The sequence below is a fragment of the Lissotriton vulgaris genome, chromosome 11 (genome assembly GCF_964263255.1).
Source record: "Lissotriton vulgaris chromosome 11, aLisVul1.2, whole genome shotgun sequence".
NCBI lineage: Eukaryota > Metazoa > Chordata > Amphibia > Caudata > Salamandridae > Lissotriton > Lissotriton vulgaris.
Window position 1 is genome coordinate 831,558,564 of NC_141699.1, and position 15,181 is coordinate 831,573,744.

Here is a 15,181-nt window from a genome sequence, read left to right on the forward strand (position 1 = left end):
AATCAACTGTTTTTCTGCTGTACCTCTAATTAGGAAATCATGGATGGACTGGTTTGATTTAGAAAATCTTATGTTTATGTGTGGGGTATGTCAGGTTTTGGGTGTCTGTCAATTTCTGCCATTAGGTAACCCTAGGAATACAGCTCGGGTAGTTTTGGTAACATCGCACCATGTGAGAACGCGACCTTACCTTTTTTGTCTTGTTCGCGCGCTCAATGTACTTGCTCGGGAACGCGATAACGACTTTTCACTCGATTCGCGTTGCCGAACACGCCGATTTTGCATTCTCGCGAACAATATGTCCCGAGTTGCATAAAAGTTCCTAGAAAATGTTTAATGTGTCCCCTGTGCTACAAAAAAGTCCTCATTTTTGTGTTATTTGGTTGTAGTTTTGTCTTCCTGGAGCATGGGCCACTCCCAGTTCCTTTCTGTCCTCTATGTAATGATTTCTTGTTTATGGTTGGGGTGACCAATTTGGGGGGTGGTGTCTGGTGTGTCCATTTTGTGAAGCTAAGCATTGTCCCTTTGGCATAGGCATTTATTGTCTGTCCTCTCTTTCTTTTCATGTAGTGGTGAGGGCCATTTTGTGTGTACTTACTTCCTTTGTGATGATTCTGCTATGTTGTTGTTGGTGGGCAGGCCATGTGGTGGCGGCCATTTTGTGTATGCTTCCTTTGTGACTGATTTTGCCATGTGGTGGAGGCCATTTTGGGTGCATCCCTTTTCCATGTTGTTTTTGGGTGTCCCTGTCCTCCTGGCCCTATGGATGCGGCCATTTCCCGTGTCCTTCCCTGGTTCTCTTCTTTTGCCATAGCCATCCAAGGCTTTTGTAGGTACTACCACTCACAGCCATAGGTGCATTCAAGTTAATCAACTATTTTTGTGGTGTAACTTTAATTACACCGTGTATGGCTTTGGATTGCTTCACATTTTTTGTAATGGTGGTACTTTTAGTTTTTGGTTGCTTGTGTGTAGCTAATATGGCACTCCCTGCCAGTAGGTAACCCTAGGAATACTGTTCGCGTACTTTTGGTAACGTCGCACCGTGTGAGAACGCGACCTTACCTTTTTTGTCTTGTTCGCGCGCTCAATGTACTGGCTCGGGAACGCGATAACGACTTTTCACTCGATTCGCGTTGCCGAACACGCCGATTTTGCATTCTCGCGAACAATATGTCCCGAGTTGCATAAAAGTTCCTCGAAAATGTTTAATGTGTCCCCTGTGCTACAAAAAAGTCCTCATTTTTGTGTTATTTGGTTGTAGTTTTGTCTTCCTGGAGCATGGGCCACTCCCAGTTCCTTTCTGTCCTCTATGTAATGATTTCTTGTTTATGGTTGGGGAGACCAATTTGGGGGGTGGTGTCTGGTGTGTCCATTTTGTGAAGCTAAGCATTGTCCCTTTGGCATAGGCATTTATTGTCTGTCCTCTCTTTCTTTTCATGTAGTGTTGAGGGCCATTTTGTGTGTACTTACTTCCTTTGTGATGATTCTGCTATGTTGTTGTTGGTGGGCAGGCCATGTGGTGGCGGCCATTTTGTGTATGCTTCCTTTGTGACTGATTTTGCCATGTGGTGGAGGCCATTTTGGGTGCATCCCTTTTCCATGTTGTTTTTGGGTGTTCCTGTCCTCCTGGCCCTATGGAGGCGGCCATTTTCTGTGTCCTTCCCTGGTTCTCTTCTTTTGCCATAGCCATCCAAGGCTTTTGTAGGTACTACCACTCACAGCCATAGGTGCATTCAAGTTAATCAACTATTTTTGTGGTGTAACTTTAATTACACCGTGTATGGCTTTGGATTGCTTCACATTTTTTGTAATGGTGGTACTTTTAGTTTTTGGTTGCTTGTGTGTAGCTAATATGGCACTCCCTGCCAGTAGGTAACCCTAGGAATACTGCTCGCGTACTTTTGGTAACGTCGCACCGTGTGAGAACGCGACCTTACCTTTTTTGTCTTGTTCGCGCGCTCAATGTACTGGCTCAGGAACGCGATAACGACTTTTCACTCGATTCGCGTTGCCGAACACGCCGATTTTGCATTCTCGCGAACAATATGTCCCGAGTTGCATAAAAGTTCCTCGAAAATGTTTAATGTGTCCCCTGTGCTACAAAAAAGTCCTCATTTTTGTGTTATTTGGTTGTAGTTTTGTCTTCCTGGAGCATGGGCCACTCCCAGTTCCTTTCTGTCCTCTATGTAATGATTTCTTGTTTATGGTTGGGGTGACCAATTTGGGGGGTGGTGTCTGGTGTGTCCATTTTGTGAAGCTAAGCATTGTCCCTTTGGCATAGGCATTTATTGTCTGTCCTCTCTTTCTTTTCATGTAGTGGTGAGGGCCATTTTGTGTGTACTTACTTCCTTTGTGATGATTCTGCTATGTTGTTGTTGGTGGGCAGGCCATGTGGTGGCGGCCATTTTGTGTATGCTTCCTTTGTGACTGATTTTGCCATGTGGTGGAGGCCATTTTGGGTGCATCCCTTTTCCATGTTGTTTTTGGGTGTCCCTGTCCTCCTGGCCCTATGGATGCGGCCATTTTCTGTGTCCTTCCCTGGTTCTCTTCTTTTGCCATAGCCATCCAAGGCTTTTGTAGGTACTACCACTCACAGCCATAGGTGCATTCAAGTTAATCAACTATTTTTGTGGTGTAACTTTAATTACACCGTGTATGGCTTTGGATTGCTTCACATTTTTTGTAATGGTGGTACTTTTAGTTTTTGGTTGCTTGTGTGTAGCTAATATGGCACTCCCTGCCAGTAGGTAACCCTAGGAATACTGTTCGCGTACTTTTGGTAACATCGCACCGTGTGAGAACGCGACCTTACCTTTTTTGTCTTGTTCGCGCGCTCAATGTACTGGCTCGGGAACGCGATAACGACTTTTCACTCGATTCGCGTTGCCGAACACGCCGATTTTGCATTCTCGCGAACAATATGTCCCGAGTTGCATAAAAGTTCCTCGAAAATGTTTAATGTGTCCCCTGTGCTACAAAAAAGTCCTCATTTTTGTGTTATTTGGTTGTAGTTTTGTCTTCCCGGACAGGCCATGTGGTGGCGGCCATTTTGTAGGTACTTCCTTTGTGCATTTATCATTGGCCTCCCTGCTTTTGGTCTGATCTGATAGTAGGACAGAGTCCCAGAGGTGGTAGTTAGTTACTAGTTAGCGGGGCTGCTTTATGTAGCTGTTTCTATTTGGTCTATTTAATTACCATCATTACGGCATGTGTGTATGCCATTGCATTTCCAAGTTGGTTGTCTGGGCAGGGGGGTAGGTAACTTTTTTGTGTGTGTAATAATTTTATGACTTGTATGTGTTTTTGCAGTGAAGTTTTACAAACTCTTAGCCATGGGGTATTTTGATTTTCCTTGCATTAACCTGTCATGACTCATGTGTAGCAGGCATCCTCCTTTTTCTGTCCATATTGGTATATGATAGGCCTGCTTGACTTTATTATTGGTTATTTCTGGACTTCATGTGGCTGGGAGCTGTGGTGCTCGTAGTATTAGTCTTCTTTTTTGTGTTTTATACATTGGCCTGTGTGTCTTTCAATTGTTCATGTGTTGGCTTACTGCTTGTTTGACTGACGTTTTCTGTCTTCTTTGCTTGTAGGTGCACAGAAAAAGACTGAGGAGGTGCTGGCTGTTTTCATCCATCGCCCGTTCAACTGCCAGATGGACGTCCTTCAATTGTACGCCACGTGTGGTGTGTGACTCATCTGACCACACATCTCTGCAATTTGTGCTACTGAGTGCTGCTGTGTGCTGCTGACATCAGAAGAAGATGGGTCCTAAGAGAGCAGGTACCAGGTCCTCCACCACCAAGAAAGTTGCTGAGAAGAAGGTACAGAAGAAGGAAGTGTCACTTAAGGCTGGTATGGACCCCCAAACCTTTTTTGGGCCCCCAAAACGTACGCCTGCAGCAGCGGTGTCCGTGGTGCAAGCTGGAGCCAGCACATCCGCATTAGCGGGGGCAAGCCACCAACCCAGGGCCAAGCACATGAGGGTCGAAGAGGTAGCCGGCCTAGTGTTACAAAGCAGTGATACTGAGCCTGAACTTAACTTATCGCTGTCTCAAAGTAGCACACAATCCACGCAAGATGAAAGTGCTGAACAACCGCCGCCAGCAGTAGATGTTCAACAACCACAACCACTTCCCGCAATAGTTGTTGAAAAACCACAACCACCGCCCGCAATAGTTGTTCAACAACAACAACCAAATCCCACAATAGTAGTTGTTGAAGAACCACAGCACGCTATAGTACTTCCTCAAGAACAACAACCACCGTCTCCGCACGCAATAGTGGAAGTTGTTCCTCCCGATGTCGGGGCAGTTCAGGAAGTAGAGCCTCATTCCGAGCAAGAAGAAGAGGAAGCCACTTCTGGAGGTGATCTACTGTCTTTAAATTTACGAAAGGAAAGGAGGGTTAGTGGCAGTGCATCGAGTTCTTCGCATAGCATCCCTTCAGATGACCTTGATAAGGATTGGCATCCACAACGAAGAACTGAGCATTCAAAGGAGAGGCATCAAAAGACCAGGCTGGGAAAAAGGAAGGATCCGTCAAGGCTTGAACTTCCGGAGTTCGATGTAGGTGAACAGGATACTGATGGTGATAAAGACGGGTCTGACACTGACAATGTCATCATCACAAGCGTTATTCCTGGTGCAGAGGATGTAGATACCAGCATTTTCACCCTATCCAGAAGGGCTGCGATTAGTGATGAGCAGATAGCACGTGTAACTCCTACACACTGAGCGCCCAAAGTAACACCAGCTCCCATTTTTGCATCAGCGAAGGCCCGGCAGCGTGCGACATCCAGCGCAAGCGCCACCTCAACAGAAGGAGGTAGTGGCAGTACTAGTACTGAACTGTCACATAGGGAAATTCAACAAAAAGGCTCCAGTTCATCCGGGATTGGAAGTGGGTCCTCCTCTTCCTATGGCAGGAGACAAAAGTTTAGCTCCCCAGTCGGATTTTTTTACGGTTCACCCACATCAGGAGAACATTGCTATATGCACCATTTGTCACACCAATGTTAGTCGTGGTAAGATTGGTACAAACTATGGTACTGGAGGCCCAACGACCCATATGAAAAAAACACACACAATTGTATGGGAGAACCACCTTGCAAGCTTAAAAGATGTAAGCACTGGTGTTGGTGGGGAGGATACAGTACTACAAGGTCCACTCATGGAAGAAGAGGGAGACGATGACCTTCTATCTGGGAGTGGTACACAAATGAGCCCTGTCGCCAGCACTGGAGTGGTGCAGTCCAAATCCTCAGCATCAGCAACTTCTCAGTGGCACCAGAGTCAGCCGGAGACACCAAGGGCAAGGAGTGAAAAGTCTGCGTTGAAAGGTGGTCCGTCTAGCAGAACAGACAGAATTACCAAGCAGCTTACCATTACTGGCATGTTTAGGCAGGAGGGAAAGTACGAGCGGAACCACCCAACAGCACGTTTGTACAATGCGAAACTTGCAAAAATGTTGGCACTGGACCTTCTCCCATTTTCATTTGTTGAGGCAGTGGGATTTCGGCAATTAGTGGCAACACTCGCCCCAAAATGGGACGTTCCCAGTCGCTACTATTTTGCAAGAGTTGCTATTCCAGCACTACACCACGACGTGCTGGGATTGACTTGGAAAGCCTTACAACAGAGTGTTGTCCATTGTATCCACCTGACAACCGACATGTGGAGCAGTCGCGAAGCCACAGCAGATTACATGTGCATCACCGCACACTGGATCTCTTTTGCAGGTGTGAAAGACAAGTTAACATCAGGCCTTCTTGATGTTGCTGGGATTTTCAATGACACTCGCAAACATGCAACTGTAGCCATGTTTGGTATGGAGAAAAATCATACTGCTGACAACATTTTGTCTGACTTTAACAGCAAGGTCTTTGAATGGCTGAAACCAAGAGGCCTTAAGATTGGTTTTGTTGCCACCGACAATGGCAGTAATGTAGTGAGGGCAATGAAAGATGGACAGTATTTCAGGGTACCCTGTTTGGCACACTGCATTAACTTAGTCGTGCAAGACTTTCTGAAAAATGAACTCCAAGTCAGCACCATACTGACCATCTGCAGAAGAATATGCACGCATTTTAACCATTCTTTCAAAGCGCGGAAGCTGCTACGCGTCATTCAGCGGGAGCATAATTTGCCAGTCAAAGCACTGATCCAGGAGGTCCCAACACGTTGGAACTCGACTTATTTCATGCTTGAGCGTCTCTTTGAGCAGTACATACCACTGAATGCTTATGTAATGTCAAGAAGATTAGTGGATCCTACTGTTAATCTTAAAAGCCTGACCGTTGAGATGTGGCAGTGGGACATCATTAAATGCTTGACAGAGATGCTACAACATTTTGAGGTGTTCACACGTGCAGTTAGCAGGGAGGACTGTACTATGGGCCAAGCCATCCCATTGTTGTACATGCTCGAGCAACAGCTGAAGGAGGTCTGTGAAACATACGAAGGTGACGAAGAAAAAGTTGATGCATGTACCTTGGCCAAGGCCTTACGCAACCGCTTATCTGTAAATGCAAGGCTTAAAATGATTGTGTCAGATCCAAATTACATAACTGCAACAATCTTGGATCCACGGTACAAATTGTTTGTCTGCAGTAGCGCAGTCATTCCTTTTTCAGATGGGGATGTTGCCAATTACAAAAGTTCCATAGCTGTGGAAGCTAATGATTTCGAAACTGAACGGCTGTTACTTAAAGGCCTGACAGTGCCAGCCCAGGACAGTCAAAGTACTCCAGGCCATCCTCCTGAGGCAACTCAGGCAAGTTCATCAGAGCATGAGAGCGGTGCGTCCGCTTCCCAGCAGGCACCAACAGTACCAAAAGCAGCACCTACACGATCTGATTCAGCAGACACAACCAAAAGCATAACTGCTTTTTTTCTACAGAAGGGGATGGGTAAGTCCGTTGCTGTTGCAAAGGGGAAAGAGGAGCAGCAAAGCCGAGCACCAATGAACACTGAGCGGATGGTTCAGGCCTATCTGGATGACACAACAGAGGTGTTCATGGAGCAAAGCCCATTGGTCTATTGGTATGAAAGAAGGAGACAGTGGCCAGTGCTGAGCAGGCTGGCGATAAAGTATTTGGCTTGTCCTGTAGCCAGTGTCGCCTCTGAGCGGGTTTTCAGTGCTGCTGGTGCCATTGTGACATCGAAAAGGACCAGTCTCTCCCCCAAAAGCGTCGAGAGGCTGACAATGATAAAAATGAATCAACACTTCATACCACCAGACTATACTGTACGTGAATCAGAGCAGGATGAAGAAAGCGAGCCCAAAGAATTCATCACTGCAGGGTTACATGACCTACTGCTGTCTGGACCCGCAGAGTTTGAGGACGAGCACCTCTTCCCTGACCAATAGGCTGTTAAATTGTGACTTTTTCCCTTCTTTTATTTGTGTTATTTATTTTCTTATTAAAAATGACTTTCTGGTGCAAAACTGCTAATCTTAAAATAAAAAGCTCAACCAAATCCATCCCCACCACTCATTCTTTTAATGTACCTACTGGAGTTGCACACCTGTGCATTTATTTTCGCTGTATCTTTTTTAGTTACCTCCTGGAGTTGCACGCCTGTGCATTTATGTTCCATGTTGACTGCACTCCTCAGAGTCTTGCTCCATCTTCTTGACTCCCACTCAAGTCAATACAATTCCATCTTGGCAGCCATACATTTGATGTTGTAGATGGAGTATAGTACAATAACAATAATGTAGCCTCTAACAGTCCCTCCATAATAAGTGAACCGTACATGACTACAGCCATCCTCTATTTCATTTGAAATCTGCAACTCATAATAACTGCCTTGCTGAGTCTTACTGTTAAGGCTACCACCTCTGTCTGCAGGCATTCAGAGACGACTCTTCTGTGTCAAAAGAAACTTGAGCAGGCATCCACAACTGAAGTCAACTTGTTGTGATGACTCGCATTACAAAGGCTCGGCAGCATCTGTGATCAATCTTCTGACAGTGAAAGAGAAGAGCAAAACAGGTATAAAAATGAATGATGCCATGCATTGCATTGGATGTATTTTTTTGCTGACTCTGAGCTAATGTGCATGGAGTTGAAGTATACTAGTAACTTCAGTTCAGACTCACGTGATAGCCAATTTTTCCATGTTATTTACTAATAATAGAAATTATTTACGCACTTGTGTTCCTACTACTACAGATGCAGTCAGGACTTAATTTATCGTAGTCACTCACTACAGACTGAGTTGCTGATGATAATGATGGTGACCACCATATCTTTGCTGTCAGGCAGTTGGATCTGAGCTGATTGATGCACGATGTTTCTTGGAGTGGAATACAAGGTAATAAATAAATACAAATAAGAGTCACAGCACAGTAGACCCAGGCTACTACATGTTTGTGCACAGTGCTGTGGTAGAGTACAATAGTGGTATGATTGATGACTGAGAATGAGGCATTGATTTTGTTGATTAATTTTGTAAATGCTAGGTTGCTTTTTCAATTTCATTCACCTTTCTGTGGCTCTGAAATTTTTAGGGAAATGCAGTTTGTATAACGGCCAAACCTGTGTCGTCGTGGGCCTGTTGTTGTGTGCTGGCTCCTGTCTTTTTTTGTACTTCTAGATTAAAAATGATATGCAACTAGTAGACTTATACAAATTGTATCCAAGCCGCCTCAGTCTGAAAGTCCTCTCATACGACTACTCCTCTTGTATTGTTTTTTTTATCTTCACTGTATTACAATTTGTTTAGGTCATTCACATTCTTTTGTATTTGCCTTTTCTTTTTCAGGCTGGACATCTTTCACGGTTCACCCACTGCTTTATAGTATGAGCATCAACTCTCACCCTTACCACAAATCCTCATCATCAAGCAATTGGATTGCGGGAAACCAAGAATCATATTCAGCGTGTCCTTTTCTTACGTCCATTGCTTACAATCATTAGCTAGCGGATCAACATCATAAATCATCGTCTTCATTGTTTTGCTTTTCGGTCTCCAATCTCCATGCGTACTGTTTTTCTTTCTCAAACCTTTCCCAAAACCCCCGTACCCATCCATTAAACAATCCCTAACCCTCTTCCCCCGGGCTGCATGGTTACATTGAGGTGTGATGTTTCTTACATTAAATATACACCAACAATTTGATCACGCGCTTGCTGGGGCAGATGTGGTCAAAGCAACAATAGTGAAATGTCAACAAGGCATGGCCAGGATCTTCTGCGGCTTCCCAACTCAAGCTCTGTGTATAACGCCAAATAATTTACCATTAACATTAAACAACGAATGCATGTAATGAATTGGCGTAATTTTTGGGGTTTAAAGTGTAAAGCATTATGATTTAGAAAAGTTTGACGTTGCCGTGAGTACTACAAGTAAAGTTGAACTTCTTATCTTCTCTTGCACTTTGTTTCCAGTCCCCAAAACCATTGTTTTGTTTCAGTTTAGCAGTTGCAATATTGGGTCACCCATGCAATGTACTGTACTTACTTATACTACCCCCACATTGTCTGTCACGCAAATGACTGTCTCTTTCTTTTTGTCGCTACTGGCAGGGTCTGTCTACTACTATCACAGAAGTTCTGATTCTGAACCACAGATTCTTCGCCATTGTCTTGGAAATCAAATGCAGCCCTTGCAGTGCCACACTTCATGATAAATCATCATCATCTCATCAGCAATCACAGGTAAGATAAGTTTGCAGTGAGGTATAACGCAAGACAGACTGGTCGTTCTTCTAATACTACAAATATAACTCGGTGAGGGTTTACTGCATCTATCTGTTTGCATGTTAAAGATGTGGGCAATATATTTTATTATTAAAAAGCACTGTCCGCCGACCTGCATGGCCAAATTAACCCTTGCGAGGTTGCACAACGTACATTATTTGGTGAAACACTCCCCCCTCCAACCCCACAAGAAACGCAAATGAACTTCAAATGTTTTCTTTTTAACATAACTTTGTGTCTCGTTTATTTTAACATAATGTAATATATAACTAAAGATGATACAAAAATAAAATATATATAAATCCTACACCAAGCTGTCCCCCTACCCGCCTCCCCTAACCCCAACCAAATTCCCACGCTCAATGTCATGTAAAAAAAAAGTAAAAACCCAACACCCAATTCCCACCCACCAACAAAAGGATTGAAAAAGGGGCAAACAGGGTCCATCTCATAGCCGGCGGGCTTTTAAGTGTTGATCCACCAGGATCTTTACACGCTCCTCTATCTGTTTTTTAGTCTGACTGCTTTGAGCCTCCAGCCTGGCTACCCGGAGGAGAATTTTTCGCTGGAACTGGCGGCACCTACATTGGCAGCCATGTTGTTGTGGGGGGGTGGACGATGCGGGGAAAATCTGGCGGCGGGCGGCTGCCTGACCACACCGACGTACTCCTGCAGGCTTGGGGGCCGGGGCATTGGAAGAGGCAGCAGCTGCTGCCGCCGCCTCCTCCTCCTCCTCCTCGGCCTGAGCCACCAGCCGGCGGTAGGCCTCAACGATGGCCTGCAGTTTCCGCTGTCGGGCCCGGACTGCCAGCTCCTTCCTCGTTGGTTTAGAAGGAGTAACTATAAAGAAAGAGACAGAATTGTTGTAATCAAAAATCCCAGCAAATCAAGAACACAAAATGGATCCAACACATAGTGGGCGGCACAGTACAGTAGCAATAGCAAGCAAGTTGAGTACCTAAAATGTTGTTTTATCTATCTTGAACATTCTACGCCTTATATACTTCATTTGTCTGCCTCTTTGGCACGGCATTATGCCTGCCCTAGTAACATAGCATGGGTGTACTTCGACGGTCACATACGAACACCTGTCTTTTTCATATCTCGTTTTTTTATATCATATACTCTGTGCTTCCGGGAAAAGTGACAGTCTCAAACTAACATTAAATTAACAGTGGCCAGCTAGTACTAGTAAATGTCTACTCTAGAGACTATCATTCTTTATATCGCCAACAAACGTTAGGTGGTTTGTGTTTCGCCAGCAACGACCCGGAATGCATCCAGTCGTCCCCTCCTTCCCATGCCTTTGTGTTTAACCAAAACACCGCTGCCAACACTAGTATCCACTATCCACTAACCACCGATATTGGATGTGTCTCCCACCCACGCAGGCAGCTGTGTTTTCCCCTTTCTATGCTTCCACAACAACCCACGCATCCAACTGCTCTCAAACACCTGCATTGCTGATTCCAAAGTATCCTTCTATATTATATGATTAGAGCTTTTTCCTTGCACCTTTCATCATACTTAAAATCAATCTCATGTTAATCCATCGCGGTCATGTAATGTTGTGGATAAGACTTTTTTAGTCTGCCACCAACCTTTCACAGCTGAGTTGTAGTCACATAGAAGAGGCCTGTATAACTAATTTTATCAATTCTGGCCGGTGGTAATGCTTTTGCTAAGCTTGGTAATGAGAACGGTGGCGTCATATATTGTCTAGTAGAACTTCAAGTTCATTATAAATATCAGAGTACAGTGAGGAAGTTTTCCCCACCCACCAAGTAATGCGGATCACTATTGAATGTAACTTACCATCGCCCACCGTTGTTGTCTCCTCCCCCGCTGCTGCCGGTGCTGCTGTAGGTGCCTCTGGTGGTCCTCCATTCCCCTCCGGGATCGCCTCTGCTGACGGCGTTGCAGCGCCGCTGCCCCCGTCGGCACTGGTGGATGGTACCGGTTCTGCAAAAATAAAAATAAGTAATTAAGTACACCTTTTTAGATGGATGCACAGCCCCCATTGTACTTGTTCACCAAGAACGGAGTTCTGCAAAACAGTTAAGTACAACGTAATCAGTAGTAGTCCACATTGCCTAGTACAGCAGAGTAAGTAACACACTACACATATTAGCATTTATTTGGTATGGTATGGTACCCAAGCTCATCTCATCTATACTGCTACTCTAGTCCTTGGAAAGTTAGACTGAACCATGTAACCTAACCAGTTTGTACATCAATGACATGTCTACAGTTTTGCGCATGCTACCTCACAGCTTGTTGCGCAGTACGAGAAGACGCCTTTGAGGCCACATGATAGTTCAAAGCATACACCTGAAGAGTTTGGAAAATAGAGGCCCGTATTTACTTTTTGAATGTGGATTGTGGAATCCAGTTTCCTTACAGCCTCAGGTTACACCTTTTTTTTAGCATGACAGCTAAAAAGTTGAATAAATGTATGTAATGTTTTCATACTGTCTAACGTGCACCACTTTTGTCATTATCTTTCGGCAGATGAGAAGATTTCCTTCTACGAAGCAAAGATTTGCAGAGCTTACCAAAAAGAGGCATATGCAACCAGTATACGTTCAATGGTGAGGGGTCTCCGACATTTCCCACATTTCCCTATCGTGCACTGGTAGCTGTACAAATGTAGAATACTTTTTATTGAGCCTTTTTTAACTCTGGATTTTTTCTGGTGGCCCTGCCCTTGACGTATTTGACAGAACAACTTAAAAACATTGATGTTACTTACTTAGTTACTTCTAACAAAATAAAGGTTTTGAAGTACCACATTGACTCGGAAGTATATTTTCAGTGTCTGTTGTCTTGTAGACTTACACGAGAGAGTGAGAAAAAGGGGGTTACTTAGGTTATGGATTGTGTAATAAAAGCATTTGGCATCTTCATATTGGGGTTCAGGAAAGGGGTAATTGAATAATTGACCAATGACTGAGCCCATATAGGTTGTCGTTCATTGAATTGTGGGTTCCTCTGAGTTCTGTGACTGAGGTGTAAGACTGTAAGTAAGTAAGGTCCAACCTGCCTATCAACAACAACATCCAATTTTGGGGTGCATACATAGTTATGTATGTCACTGCATAGAAGAATACCCGCAAGAGTAGTAGTGGTATTCATTACTAACGCTTACAAAATAGTAGACCAACATCTGCATGCATACTTGGTTGGTGTCAATTGGCAAAGAAGAGACATTACAGAGGAAAAAGCATAAGACAGGAGTGGACCCTGTGCCTTCCGCTATTCGATCACAGATTTTTTGAAAAGATTGATACCTTAACTAAAGAGTTAGGTGAAATGTCATTAATCGGTTGGAAAAAAAGCTCCGTTAGAAAGTTAGGGAAATATCATTGTTCCAAAAGAAAACACTGTTGGACTTACTAGGGACAGCAGCAGGATCCTCAGTAGAGGAGCTCTGTGCCTGTGGTTCACGATCACGTTCACCCGCCGACTCGGTCCCAGCCTTCTGCTTGCCCCTGGGTTCTGTGGTTCATGTAAGAAATAATAAAGAAAGAGAAAACATTGAGTGCTGTGAAACATAGACAGCATTTCAAAAACCACTGCTACAACATTAAAAGAAACACACATTGGTCTACCAAATGACTACTGCCTTGCATGATTCACTGACTAGTGTACTTGGTGAAAACAAATCAAATGTTCCATAAACATTCTGATTGCAGATTACTAAGTAACACAGAGGCAGTAAGACCTGAACAACACCACAGATTCAAGAATGGGGTAATCAATCAATTTTCTGTAAGTAGCCATTTCTTTTTCATTTTTTGCCAGCAAAATGCATAGATCGCAAGGAGGAGACATGCTTAACTTTGTGCATACTAACTAACACGAAATTGTACGTTCATGGCATCATATTTTGTTTTGCTACTGACTGAATGCTACTGCTGCCCTACCCACTCAATAAACAAACTACATCAGTTCTATGGAGGGCTGAGGCAGGGGCGGCTATAGGCTCATGGTGGTCCTGGACTCCTGGCCAGGGAACGTAGGTGGGGGGCCCGGAAGAGGAGGTCGGGCGGAGCATGGAGGCCAGTGAAGAGGGGGGAGTCAGGGTGTTTGGAAGTGGAACAGAGCCGGAGGCACCAAATCCCTGCCAGGGGCCGCCACTCAAATATGTATCCATCCTCTGAGGATTATTAAATTAAGGATATATATTGGTGGGGTGGCCCCTGGCGTTTGGTGGCCCTGTGCAGTTGCACAGCTTGAACATGCCTAAATCCGGCCCTGGCTGAGGTAAGAAGAACAAAGTAACTTTTGCATTCATTGCCAGAGGAGTATTATTCATGCAGAAGAGAAGGCCGTGAAAAAAAGATACAATATGCATTGCAAACACGTACAATTATCCATCAACGGCTATTTCACTGACGGACAAAGGAAGGGCAAGACTCTATTAATAGCATTAACTAACTTCAGTTCTCTACAATAAAGAAAATCTCACACCAATAAACAGCAAAAGCTAGCGCCAAATTGAACACGCAAGAGTCAGTGAAGATGAAGAAGCGCAGCATAGACCAGTGTCATACAATTACAGTAGATACGGAATACATCGGAAATGTAACTAGGAGCACCAGTCATCGCGTTACTTATTCAGCCAAGATTTACAAAGATACAACAACAATACTTATACTACTATAGAGATATATTATACACACACTTTTTTTTTTTGGGTAGCCACTCACCAAGACCCACGACCTCGACGCCAAGCAGGTCCAACAGGTCCTGCTCCCGGTCCAAAATGTCTGCCCAACGGTGGGTCAGGTGGTGGTGGGTACGCCGGATACCGGAGCAGCGGAAGACTGCCCGGCGCACCTTCACCCACCGCCGGAGACGCTCCTCAATATGCTGGTAGCCGGAGCCGGGCCTGCCACCTGCTGCCAACATCAAGGGGAGGTAGCGCTGGATAAAAAAAACCAGGGCAGCCACCTCCTCCTCCCCAAAATGTTGGCGGGGCCTCACCCCTAGGGGGCGCATTCTGCCACAAGGCAGCCTAGTTTTTTGGGGCACTGGCGCCTTGCCCTTTGAGCCGCCGCTGCTGCTGGCGCCCTTGACCATGGTTCTGGGTGGAGGGTAGAAGAAAACTAAAAGTTCAAGACAAAAAGGTAGGGGAAAGAAGAAGCAAGGTAAAAGAACAAGAAGGAAGTAAAAAGCAATAGAAAAGTTGTAAAAGTAGAAATAAAATGAAAAATATAAACCTAGGCACAGAGAGAAATAGGTAATAACTAAAGAAAGTTAGAAAAAGTGGGTAAAAAGACAAGGATTAAAGAGATTTTAACAGGATGCAAAAGTAGGCCCAAAACCATAGCCAGAGTGTGTGATCCAAGATGGCTGCGCCCATCGCGACCGCATGGGTAGGTTCGCGCGATATTTAGCGCGATCACGCACTTTTGTAGTGCGAACGAGAAGATGAGTTCCCGAACATGTCTTGCACAACGC